Here is a 14,336-nt window from a genome sequence, read left to right on the forward strand (position 1 = left end):
GAACAGCGCAAACGCCCTCTCTTCCAAACTGGGAAATTGGGAAATTGGTGCGCCATCAACCTCTCATCGAAGCCGACAATTACAAATTACAAGAGTGTTACGCCAAATCCTCCTAAAAAGATCTCCTGTGGCCACCAATCGACCCAAGACGATGGAACGCACCTTTCCTGCCTCGGCCGTTGAGAAATGGAAAAATTACTTTCAAACCCGGCCCTCGACCGTCGCTGTCCAGTTCCCATGGTCCTCATGGAGGGGTTGTTTTCGGGGCATCAACTGGTAATTTCCCATCGGCGTGTGTTATACGCACACACCACCACCACCACCACCGCCAGTCTCAACCCCCGACCCTTTGGCGGCAGTGTGTTGATGGCCATTTTCCCATCATCCAGTCCAATTTTCCGTCATGTACGGGCGGCGCACTAAATCTACCCACATCATCACTCCACCACCGATGATAGGGTTAACGGTAACCGATACTTTTGATACTGCCTTGAAAGAGTTGCCTAGAAATCCCGTCTGGAGAGGATTAGTCACCGACCGACCGACTGATGTGATTCGTTTAGAAAACAGCGCGTCCCGAAATGCTGTCACAATGCGCCGGCGGCCTCTGGACTGATTAACTCCCGCGTTCGGTTGATGGACAGCTTTTCACGCCTCCGATCGCCACCAGCGGGAGATAGCGCCACGGCGCGACTTTTGAACAACGCTCCGTGGTAAGGAAAGGCCATTCGTGATCAACCGAGCGGTAACGACCCACTTCCGGATGAAAAGACCATCAATAGAATGGGCGCTAGCGCCTGTCCGATGAGCGAAACTACATCACGAAGGCACGACCTCTTGATTTACTAACCTTCAGTTATTTATTACTAGGGAGTAATCTGGAAGTTTGATTTGGGAACTGCGCTCAACTGCAACACTTTCTCCGGAAGATTCGATAAGGTTGCAGATAAAAGCTTCCATTTCTATTATGCGGACTTCACTGAGCAAGACTCAAAATATTCATTTAAATAAATGAAACATTACCATCTACAAACCCCTTTTAGGCTCGACTTAACGAAAGACTTCACGACAAAAGCGACGAACCCCAAACGTTGTGACGCCGAAAAAGTCACTTTGAAACTTTAGGACGTTTTTGTTTCAGCCAAAAAGGCACGGGAAAGATAAATACCACCTTAACGCCACGACAGACGTTTTCTCGTCCCTCGAGACGAACCATCCGACGGTTCAGGGTAAACCCGTATTGCTCCACTTTAGCGAACTCGTACGCGCGCGTATATGCGTCCTTTGACATTTCATGCGACAAAATCCAGATTTTCCAGAAATCCATCCCGTCCGCCGGCGTGGAACTGGCTGCTGGAGAGCGGCACTATTTACTTCCCGAGGCCCAATGGGCCCCTCGGACCGGCAACCAACCAGATCCAGAGCATCGACGGAGTATTCAGGGCACGTACACAAAACTCAGGGCCGAGACCGATGGCGGCTCGTTCGCTCGGTGCGAAGACAACACAGTGCGCGAGACACAGCGGCCCAGGGAACGACTCAATTAGTAACATTAACCTATATCTGCACCGTGGTGCATGTTCCAGCACAACTCACCGGCTTGAAAAAGGCGTAGAAAAAGCGAGATCTAGCGGGGTAAGGGAGGCAGACGGAGGCACAGACAGGGGTTGAACAAGTAGTTCGCCCGGTACGACTATTTATTTCTCGTTTCATTTCCTCCCAGGTTTTAGATGGCGGACCACCGGCTTCACTGCACAGCTTCCCTTTTGCAGAACCCGACGAGAGACCCCAACCCCGAGGAGGTTAAAGGTTACACGTTGACTTACGGTTCGCCCGACGGTATTGGCATCGATGCGCATCCAAGCGAGTGAGTGGTCGTCGGAGGGAATTGAGGTGAGAGAGTGCATCTCATTAGGCTACCGGAGAACGACCCGCGGATGCGATCCTGTTGCTCCGTTACTTTCCTTCCTTCGCCCGACCAGGAACCTGGTGTTGGAACTATTAATCAACGTCGGTCTAACAACGTACGTCGTGTCTCGTCTTCACCCCGGGTTTCCGGCCCGTGCGCAGATTCTCGCTCCGAGCGAATCCCACGCCTATCGCGAAGTGTTTTCAATGCCAACAACGACGGCTACCCTTTCGGCTGCCGCATCGTAGTGTGTCGAAGAATCGAAGACGGGAAAATGGATGGGCTCGCTCCCGAATTGTACACTCCCCAACCCAAACGCCTTCCGGCGGCGGCAGAGGTTAAATGGTACGACGGGAAGAAAAGAAAGCGATTTGACCACCGGGAAGCACCGGGTGAGGTGGGGTGGATGGTGTGCGGGTGTGCATCAATAGATGCATAATTTATGCTGCCATTGTCGAACGGCTCTCTCACGCCAAGCGCCAGAAGCAATACCGGTAGCATCTCATTTCACGGAAATTGGTTCACCTTAGAAGCATGATTAGATGCAAGCACAAACACACACACGTACATAGCATTCTAGCTTTGGGTTTTATCACAACGATGATCGCGTTACTATCATCCTTCATCTTACAACATAGGCCTTTTATTGCTTAAGGCTTCGCGCGGCCATTGTTTTACTGACGTAGGTCCTCCTCCAAACGTACGTATGCCGCTTTCGAATCATGTCACGGGAACTGTAGGGCGTTCATTTCTTCTGCAAACAATACATGCTAATTAATCGCCCCCGCCGGTAGCCCTTTCCCTTCGGAAAACGAACGAGATTACTCAAGTCGTGTGTTTGTGAGGCGCAATGGTGGCCACCCACCCCCGGTACAAGATTCTCAGGTTTCTAAGATTTATCGATACGCGAGCTTCAGTTCGCTGCACTGAAAGAGATCGTTTGTTCGTTCGATTGTTCTCGTGTTTGGCGCCTAGCAAAGCATGGGAGAACAATGGGAATCGTTGTTAAAAAAGGCTACACTAACGTACTTTAACCCCCTTTTTAACTTATTATTGCATTATCCGAAATAAGTTATGTATATAGGTAAGTAAAACTCCTTTTAACTACACGAAAATGTTGAGACAAATGTGCAAATTATCGATCACCTGATCGAGCAAGAAAGTAATCGGTAAGAATGCGAAACTTCGACCAATGTTGGCACGTTTCTCGGAGCTCAAAATTTCAGGAATTTTGTAACAGGAGCGAAAAACACACCGTGAAGTAACACTTCAGCTATCAACATTTAATTTTCCAAACGAAATTTTAAAGTTAGTTTTATGGTTAGTTTATGCACGTTATGGAGTCCTTTATCCGTTTTTTCCTTCTTTTAGACATTTTAATATACACCTAAACTTTACTTATTTTAGTACTCCTTTTTGTAGAGCCCTTTCGGCATCCTTCTTTACTCTCTTCCGGCATTTCTTCACCGGAGCGTCAATGAAAAGCATTTCCGGGTACGTCCGGGGTGTGGACCGAGCACAAAAAAAGAACGGAAACAGGTTGTGTGCGAGTTTTCCCCCCGTTTTAGTTGAGATGGCTTCCGAGCGGAACCTCAGAGAGGGAGGTTACCACGGCTCATACATAATGCAATGGTGAAGACCATTTTGCTACACGTCCAGCGACCGAAACAACGATCAGTTGAGCTGGGCAAAGTGTGGACGGATTGTGTGGACGGTAGCATTCGATGGGGTTGGGTGCTCGCATGGCTCAAACCGGTGGGAGGTACGGCGGTTCTAGCGCACTCTCAGTGTGGATATTATAATGCTCCGCAGTACATCAACAACCCCACCAACCGATACGATACCCCCGCCGAAGAAGGTGTCGACAACCTCAACAGCGCATATTTTTGCTACGATTCTTTCCTCCTTCTGCTATCACACATTCATCATAGCACCACATTTCACCCTCGAGCGCCGCTCAAAGTTAACGCACCTAGGTTCGACCCAGTTCATCCGCCCGAGAAAACCCTATCAACATGCATCTTCTGCAGCCCCAAAAGCACAAGCCATCTTCATGGGCTTTTGAATTATGTTAGACGCTTGCAACAAGCTGTCCAACGTAGTGGTCGTGAGAGTTTCCACACTTTTTCAGGGTCATTAACGCAAGGGCTGCAACCCTTTTTTCTCACCCTTTTCTCCTTTCGAGGGCACTGATCCAGTTGCACCTTCTATTGTGTGATGTGTGGCTGATACGGTGACGAACCAAGTAGGGAGAGCCAGCAAATGTCATTGTTGCTGTGTGGCGACGTGTTGTAACATGACAGGCCATGTTACGATGCACCAACAGCATCATTAACATTGTCTTCTGCGCAGATCGCAAGGCACAGGCACAGATCAGGGTGAAAGATTCACCAATTTCACATGTGTGTCATTATGGTTACAGCTCGAGCAATTTGCATACAGCTCGGAATTACAGCGCAATTTTCAGGCTTATCTTCTTCTAAACTTCTTTGTCGATGATTTATGAGCTACAGATTTTATCTCGAAACGGTTTCACACCGACCTATCCGATTAAAAACGACCGTTACTCCAAATTCCACCTCAAAAAGGCTTGTGTTCGTCCTTCTACTTGTTCGTCCCTGGACGCGAAGAAACCAGAATCGTTTGAAGCCGCGAGTGAAACGAGGGAAACGAGAGTCACTTTCCACCGGGAAAAGGAAAGGAAAGAAGGGCGGTTACTTGAACCTGATAACCGACGGTCGGCGGCAGCAACAAGCCGTGTACCGTCGACCAGTATAATTAATTGATACGTTATTTATACCCCACGACGTCTTGCCACAGCCGAGATCGCATCCACGGTCGCGTCCGGATAAGCCGTTTTTCCCTCGAACCGGGTCAATCACTAACCCTTTTCACTCCCGCCCGGACGGGTGGTGGCGGTGGATTGGAATTAGAATTGGATCCGTTTTCAAAGTCGTCAGCGTCGATCAGAAAACTCGTTCCTCCGAGGTAAACTATTATTAAAGCTTCACCCTCCCCCGATCGAGCCGCTTGGTGGGGCGGAATTTCTTTCGATAGAATCACTGACCTTGAATACCGTTTCTTCACCGCTCGTGAATTCGTGTCATGCAGCCAAACAACTACTTGACGTCTACTTTACGGGACGTGTCGAGACACGAGATCCTGGCCATGGTTGCATGGTTCCCAACGAATATGGCGATTGACACAACCTTTGCGTGCTCGTGCGGAAGACGCGACGCACGCAAATCCACACTCCGGGAGCAACCCGTGGCCCGTGGCGAGCACGGATTGTGGCGAACGGAGGATGCAAGACACGTCCTGTCTCACGACACGAGATCGACCGGTTCCGAGAGCGTAACCAGTTCCACTTTCCGGGCCCAATCTTCTTGCATCTTGCATCGTTTTATTTATTTTTCTACCCCGCACCCCGTTTTCCCATACATGAAGCTGCGGAAACCCAGTTTGGTTCCTCCTCCTTCCAGGTTTCCCCGGGCTTTTCTCGTTGAATTTTAATTAACCTTCATCTTCCTAACATCTCCTGCGGGCGACACCTAGGTGGTGGTGGCTGCAAGATTGCTGCATCTCCCGGAACTCTATGGACCGAACACAAAACGGCACGATCGCATGGCCCCCCGTACACACACACGCTCACACAAATCGGACAGCATAATGGATGGTAATGGATGCACGCGCGTCCGTAATCGAATCATGTTGCCGTGGGTCCGTGGAAGTGGAACCTTTCTGCACGCGACATCCAACATGCCCAGCTGCGCTGCGATGTGCCGAATTGTACCGGCAACCCCCTTCTGCAGAAAACGATCAAGATCCAGCCACACACTGGAGTGGGACACACTCGGACGCCCGGATGATATCTCTATTTTTCCGGTTTCCGGACGAATTGAGGTTTCTCTCGGCAAAAATCAATCCTTGACTTTCCACCCGGTCCGCAGACGGGTTTTTATGTTTGCAATGGTTTTCATTTAGTTCAAACCCCCTGTTGTGAATGCCAACATTCTCGCCTTGTATGAACACTTGAAGAAGTATAGAACAAAACATGTGTTATATCGTTCCTATCGCCATGGCCATACAACCCAAAAGTTACACCATCACGATGAAGCAATACGTTGAACTTGAAACCATGGCGCGGAATGGAAGGGAAATCGGTTCAGCTCGAGAACGCTCTCGGGTGAGGAAACAAGACACCAGTTCCGGTCGTTGACTAGCGGAATGAGGCCCGCCATCGGCACATGTTCTCGGCTCGCTCCTCTTTGCGTAACGAAACGATGTTCTTCGGATGCCGAACTCGTCGAGCTCGGCTGGTCAAGGCCAGGGAGGAAAATGGAAGAAAAGTAAGCTATGAAAAGCTCCAATCACCAACCCGTCCATGATAGGGCGATCGAGAATTTCCGAGCCTACTCTGCAGCGCTCCCATGAGCTCAATTATGCTAGGTTAAGTTTATTGCTTCGGTGGCTCTGAGGGAACCCTTGTCCGTCGCCGTGAACGATCGCTATGTATTTGATGCGAGGATCAAAACTGCAAAATCCACGGCTTGTCCGAGGACGGCGGTTTCAATCCTACCCAGCCTTCCGCCATTGCTTTTTGAGTCTTAGTTATATCAATGCGCTGTTCCTCGCTCGAGTGATCGTGAGCAGTCTACAAAATCGTTCTTTATCGGTTTTCGTATCAGTTTTTGTTGAAAAGAAGCTCAGAAGAGGCACAAACATTTCATCATTTACATCGTTTTGGACGGTAACGTGAAAAAATGATCGTGATACGTCTTAGTATGACAGTTTGGTGAATGAAAAACTAGAGAAACTCACCACTAAAGAGGGATCGAGAAAAAGGGCTACACACCGGAAGTAGATCTTCTTCGCAACAGCACATTAGCCATCCATCCAAACCATTCCACCAGCTTCCCTGCGTGATCGATGCCTGGCGAAGGTGGACAGACATGAACGAACGATCCACCATTCCATTGGCCGCTCTCGTCTCCTCAATTCCCAAAAACAAGCCACGCTACGCCCGAAAGATGAGAAAATGAGGCCCCATTAGAGAAGATTTTCGATTAAATGTGCCAAAAAGAAAAACAACGCATGGACGTAAACGAGGGTATGGGGTGGTGGATGCTGGCTGGAAAACGATCAGAACCGGTATCTGGCTGGCGGCGGCCTTCGCTATGGTTTGGATTGATTTTAATTACGACCAAAAGAAGGTCTTCCCTTTTGCGCGCTACCGTTGATTTGGGACGGCGTTCCAAAAGGCGAGGCTGAGTTTACCAAAAAAAAAAGCCGATAGGTAAAAGTACCGAAAGGAAAAATCGGTTGCGTTTAGTGGAGGATGGATTCGATCAAGAACGGTGCGCCGACATCCCGTCCGTGTGTGGGGCGTTTACCGTTGAAACGTTTAACCGATTTGGGGAATTGCTGTCCTAATCAGGAGGAAAGGGTGGAGGAACATGGTTGGCGCGAGTGTTTAGTCATGATGTCCAATTTGTCGCCCAACTACCGACCCGAACCGGACCACCAGAGTAGTGGAGGGCTTTGATTATCCGGAAAAATTAAACCAATTCGTGACGGTGCACCTTTCCCCAAGTGTTCCGGTAGTAGATTGATTTCTTTCGTCGAAGTCGAAAGTCTATCTCAAAAGAAACCTGAAGCGTGAATTTGATAGCAGAAGGGAAAATACCTTTTTTGGTCTCGTTTCTTCGATTCGGTCGTGAAAGAACGAAAAACGATTAACACACTTCCCCCCGGACTTTCGGGATCCTCTATCCTTTTATGCCACAGGATTGCGTTTCTAGCGAGAGATGACTGTCATGATACGAAAGAATCGGGCATTAGTTTTACTATTTAGGTCACCTGTGAAAACAAGGAATGGAATCATGTGTCATTCCAGAAGGCAGCTCCCCGTCCATCCAGGCGGAACCGGTTTGCCCACTTCAAAATGGTCCACACACCAAAGAACCAAACAAACAAAGCACGGCTTTGCGAACAGGACGCCATAAAGCTCCGTATAGAGCTACATGTTTTTGCTTCCAACGCAGTGACATCAATCGAGACACACAAACACCAACCGGCAAACTGGCCAGTGCAATTAGAGACAACACCTTTCTGGTGACGTTTTTGTGAACTAATAACTGTAATCCGTCACACTTACGGCACTTCATCATCATCATCATCATCATCGTCATGAGATTCTCCAATGTCCGTGGAGCCGGGTGCACCCGCACAAAATGCGAGCAACGAGTTCAGCCGGGCTCGAGAGAGTGCAACCAAAGGCGGCCAGCTCCGGTATCAAGTAACGTGCGCTAATTGCGCATAATTATGTTTATGTTCCCCGACGCAACTCGTTCCATTGCGTAATCGTCATTTTTCTGCAGCAGAATCGTGCAACGACAGTGCCTTAAAAGGAAGCACACCAAGGAAGAACCCCGCGATGTTGAACTGCGGAGCTTATCCGAACCGGAGATTGAGGAGGAGGAAAAACGACTGAACCCCCCGGTTCCAGTTTGGGGCAAGCCCCCTGAAACCACCCTTCCCTCGCCCTCTGCGAGTGTGACGGAGGATGATCGTGCTTTTGTGTTTTGCGCACTGAGCAGAAAAAGAGGGCTGGAATTCAATTTTCCTCATGCGTGTCGAATGCCATGCGGTGTTTGCAGCGAAAAGGCCAAATACCGTTGCATGATGAATGGCCGAGGAAGAAGGCTTCCCCATCGTCGCTGAAATGGTCGATGTCAAGTTCGCCAGGAGCGCACTCATGCCGCGAGATAATGTGTTGATGGATGTGTTCTTGCTGCATGTGCGGAAAAGATAACATACATTCTCAACCTACGTCGTTTTGGGGCCATCGTGGCAACGTTGGCGGTAGGAGAAAAGTAGAGAAAGGTAGTAGAAAGGTGTTTCCAAATGCCAAAGAGAATTAGAATGTGGAAAAGTTATAACCACTCAAATGCCTTTCAAAATTAGAAGTGTTATCTAGAGAAAGGTAGAAACGTTGTCTGAAGAGAACGCGGACTAATCCATCGTCATAAAGAACTGATAAAGAGTGTTAGTCTGTTTTCCCAAAACCACTTCATATCGAAGGCATACAAGTATGTTTTCAAATTAGTTAAAAGTGCATGACCTCTTTTTATTTGTTTCGTTCGTGCAATTGTTCTTTTACAACCCAAAAGTTAGTTACCGCTAGGGTAACCTTTGCATCGTCACGCCGTTCTTACGCTCTAGCGAACCATATGCTTAAGAACAATAACTGTGCATACGGTTAAGCATGAGCATAAATAAATGCCACATACTCACGCCATCGTTTGTTCATGCCCCGTGTGTCAGCCAAGACTGGTTACGGCAGCAACCCAAAACTGAAAGAAAGGAATCATAATGGTAACACTCACACAATTTACCCACCGGGAGAAGGTTAAGAACTACCGAAGGAGGGGGTTCGTGGCCGTGGTTTGAGGTAATGGGCCATTGTCGTAATACTCCGCTGTCAGAAGAAGTCATCTGATCCGGCGAGCATGAAAGGCAATTTGCTTAAACAACAACAACCATGGACATGGAGGAGACCCGAAGCAATGCCATACACGCGAAAACGATCACTCTTCTGGCGCACAACAACCGCGAGATGCAAACTGGGTCCACAGGTTGCGTGGTTATTACGGTTGCAAAATACGACCGATTTCGCAAGACCGGAGCGTCATCAAAACGCTCGCTGGAAAATAGTTTTCCCGCAAGACCGCAGGAGCGAGTTTAAGTACACAATCCGTTAAAAAACCACACCGAGTACGTTGCGACGACGACGGGGCTAAGCGAAATCTTCACAGCCATTCCCAGGGTTCGGAGTCTTTTGGGTGCCGGTTGTTGTTGAGACCAACAGCAAGGCTCATTTTGCATAATTACTAACCCAAATTCCACCAAATTCCAACGAGCCAAAACCATCGATCGATTGGAAGGACAGGTTTCTCTAAACGATTCGTTCATTTGTTCAAGAGTACTGAGGGCATGTAAGGGAAAAGAGGGTTTCCCGATGCCAATTACCTTTCCTTAGGGATCTCTGCTCGGACGGAAAACGGAATTGCCCCATTAGCGGAATTGTAAATTAAGAACACCTACTTTGGCGAAATTCTGGACCATCAAGCCCTTCTCAAAAGGCCAACCTTTTCTCCCCCAGCAGATCCACAACTGATCGAATTGATTCGGACCGTTTGGTGCTAGCTGGCGATTCGATTGATCGGTCCGTTAACTGCTTTGTTTCGTGATTCATCATTTTGTGGGGTTTGATGTTTCTTCATTCTGTGTGAAAGATTTTTCTCATTGTTTTCCATTGAGCAACGCGCGTGGTTTCTCCTACGGTTGGGTATGTTGTTTTTGTTTTTTGCTAAGTCTAGTCTAAAACTATGCTCCACTGCGCTGTGCTTGGCATTTTTGGCCTTTCGACAGCTGAACGCATTAAAAATAATGGAGCCAAAGCTCGAGGCAGAACTAGTGCAACCCGTTAGCGCAGGTAGTGCATAATTACGACAAATTATTTCAATCCAGGTGCCACTCCAGGAGCGCAGGTTTCGCAATCAGACTAACTGTGCGCACGAATACGCGGGCTTGAAAGTTCATGCCCGAGTTCTAATATCGGACCGAAGCCGTTACCGTTTAATCGCCAGATAATCTTGGTTGCTGAATTCCCCTCACCGGTTTCCTCGCAGGTTTGGTTTGATTTATTTTTTTAAATCACGCCGAAGAAAGCATTGTTCAGAATAACTGATGCATGAAATGTTTATACATCAGCCACTTGTGCGGGCTCGTGGCCGTCGGAAAATTTTGCATTTTAGCCCAGACAGGCAAAGACCGCACTGGACGGTATGTCTGTAATGCCTTCCTCTTTTAGAAAGCAGTTCAACTCTAATCAATAATACAAATGAGTGAAATGAGATAATGAATACCAAGACCCTTCGACGAAGGGTAGATAAGACGTCTACCGTAAACTATGGATTAGCTAAAGTATAATTTGAATTAATTTTTCGCTCCGTAACTACCAACTTCCTGCCCGACCATTCACGTGTCCAATTGAAATGAATACAAAAAAACTCTGGAAGAAAATCCTTTTTTTTTATTCCCAACGGAAGCATTTCATTTTTCCCCGCGGAGACTAACGGGCCCAGAAGAGGTTGGGAATTGAATTTTCCCCGCACCAATTTCCCTGCGTTGGACTGCTTTAAAAGGCAAATGCGATGCTTAAGCGATCCCCACAAGGGCAATGACAAAGGAAAACAGGGAGGGATCATTCTTTTCCCAAACCCCAACCCGATGGGAAAACAGGAAACTTTCAGAAACACACAAAGAAAAGCTAAAGGTCCGCCGAAATGAATAATGGAATGGAAGCGGACTGAGCGATTCGTTCGAGCAACCGGAAGAAAGAACGGCGAAAGAACAACCCCTGCTAGTTTATTGTTGTTCGCTAATTGTGACACTGACCCGCCGGCGAAAGCTCAGGGAGAAAAGGAAAGAACGCAAACGCCGTTCCATGGTTCCCGAGTCAATCTCAAGACGAATGAGAACGAGCGTAAGAATGGCCCGCAAGATCACAATCCACATTGACTGCAATGATGTGAAAATGAGCTTACGTCCCTCCCCCTGGCACCTTCTACTGGGAAAGGTTAAACAAACGCCAGTTCTACGATTCCACCGGTCGCTTTGAATTGATTAATCTAAGTGAAGAAAAAAAACAAAAGCCTAACACATTTTTTGTCCGTGAGTCGGTATTGAAAAAGATAATCTGCTTTAATGTACACTTTTAAAGTTCGGGGAAAAAACATCAAAATTAGTTTTTTGTAGGAAAAGGAAAAGAATCACTTACCGAATCCTTGAGGGCCCTCTTGACCGAATATTGGCCGGGCGGTCAGCGTTAGCAGGGTGAACAGGGCGATTTCAAACAGGGAAGCTCTCCATCGTCGCGCTTTCACCTTTCCCCACTCCCTGGCGATCGACAGCCCGTGGTTCAATGGCAAGAACATCATCATCCCGACCGAAGCACTTCTGGCGTTCACAGTAAATATACTTTTTTTTTCGTTCACCCCTCGTCCGCCAGAGATCTGTGTCAATAGACGAACCGCTTTGAACCGACGAAGAACTTGATCTGTTGATCTTGCCACACTGCACACTTATTCCTGCTTAAGTTTTGTGGCACTCACCGGCGAGTAGACCATCATCTTCGTCCAACCGAACGTAGCTCCTGCGCACTATCGAGGGCTGTAACGGGTTAAGTTATCGATGCCTGCAGCAATCATCGACGATCGTGAACAAACCCCTTACTCAACACCGCTGACTCCTATTCGCATCGAACTACCACACAGCTTGTACTATCAACATCCCGCAGGGAACAACGAGTCGCTTCCAATTATCATAATTTACGTTTAGATTCAACCGGCCGAAGAACGTATCAACATTGCTTCCTTTTTTCACACACAATCACGGCAGCACGAAACTAATCGAAATCGAACCGAAACCACCACTGATTCACTGATTGGACTTCCGCCTGTTGCTTTCCCGCTGCTTCCTGTGGGCTTTTTATTAACCCTTTTCCACCTGATTTCAAGTTCCGTTCTAGCGAGAAGCGAGAGCGACCGGCAACAAATGACTTCAACGCTGACGTACGCGACGAACCCGGTTAGACGAAGTTACGCGGAACAGAACAAGAAGCACGAAGAGAGGACACTGTGTTTCGTCTGCTGTCGTAAGCCGACTTCCAATCATAGTCTCTACACCGAACAACGGGACGTTATCTTGAGCCCTGCAGCCTCCAAGCGAGGAAAATATTGGAAAGATTTCCTCCGCGCCGACGAAGGAAACAGTGGAGTGGAGTGGAAGAAAAGTGGTAGAACACAACGAACCCACAGTAAACAAATTGAACTCGTGCTGCTGCTGCCCCTTTGGTACCCTCCTTCACCCTTTTCTACGAGACTTTGAGTGCTTTGACTTTTCCGTCCCCCGTTAGAACCGGGGAAACCGGGCGGCCAAGGGAGATAGCGTGGAAGAAACTGGCCGTCAACCGTCCGATCCAACAGTCATATTGCAACTGGCTCGCAGCTGCGCAGAACACGCGCTTGGACCACGCGTGGCGTGCGCGCGCAAGGCACCGAACAAGAGCAAGAGGCGCTTCCGCAGTAGGCCGCGGAACGGCGCTCGCGACTTTGGCGTCTGGTTTTCTCCATTTTCTCACTTTTCCACCTTCGATTGCCATTTTCATCTAGCCGCTCTCTCTCTCGCTCTGGCTCTTCGCTTGCTATGATCCAAGCGATCTACACAATTTTCGTTCTTCTTCGAGACATCCCGAGGTTTTGTTTCGGATTTGTAAAGCCTTCGCGCTCGTTGCAATTCATGCCACCTCCAATTTCGAGGTTGATCTAATTGCTTTATTGTTGCGTAGTGTGTGAGATGTATGTTCGGGGGCTAGAGAGCATAGGAAGCGTACCACAACAGACTCTGCAACCTCGAAGCAATCGAAGCGGTTCTGTATCCACCAGCCAACTCTGCGGTGCATTTTCCTCTAATAAAACCCAGCATGAACAACAAACCCACCGAGGGTCGATTGATTCAGTCAATGCTACACAATCTCAGTTCACCCCGACCAGCGCGCTGATGAGCCTCCCGTGGAGTGCGGCGGTACGACCAACTATTGAGATGATTGATATGGTTTTAACCCGTGTTGAGGGCATCACAATTGCGAACCGAGAGACCGAGACCGCAGCGGCTGGGCAGACCACCGGAAGGAGATCGATTACAGCTTGATTACTGTATGGTTCTGTGTACACACGGTTGAAGCTGGTAGATAATGGCAGAAGATGGCACCCTGCAGTGAGAATGATGATTGGTTGGTTTGATATCCACCCTTAACCAAAGGCAACCGAAGGCGATAGATGCCTTGCATCAACGACGGGGCAGGTAATTGGTATAAATAAACATCCACAGAAAAGCGAGATAGAGACAGGAAAGGAGAGAAACATTTTTCCACCGCAGGATAAATGCATAAGGCATTGGTTGTTAGTAAAACATTTAAGAAACTAGTTGAGAGTTTTACATACTACCAATTAAGATTTAGTTTAGGTAATTATTGCTTTCCATCTGCTGGTCAGAATCTTTGGCATTTACAAACACTTCAATTAACACACCCGTCAATTTTTTTTTCTTTTGTAGTGTAGAAATCACCCTCCACCAAAAGTATTCATGCAGGAACGCATCATCCAATTGATAGAACATAAAATTTAATTATACCGTCTGAAGTTATCTATTTCCACGCTCTCTTCTCCGCTATCTACTTTTCTTTTTTTTATCAAAATCAATGATGCTCGGATGCAGATAAGATAGAAGAAACGATAAACAGTTTTATTCGGCATGAATAACCTCGGGACGCGCAAAAGGAAAGCATCAATAAAGCGGCTCT

The sequence above is a fragment of the Anopheles coustani genome, chromosome 2 (genome assembly GCF_943734705.1).
Source record: "Anopheles coustani chromosome 2, idAnoCousDA_361_x.2, whole genome shotgun sequence".
Classification (NCBI taxonomy): domain Eukaryota; kingdom Metazoa; phylum Arthropoda; class Insecta; order Diptera; family Culicidae; genus Anopheles; species Anopheles coustani.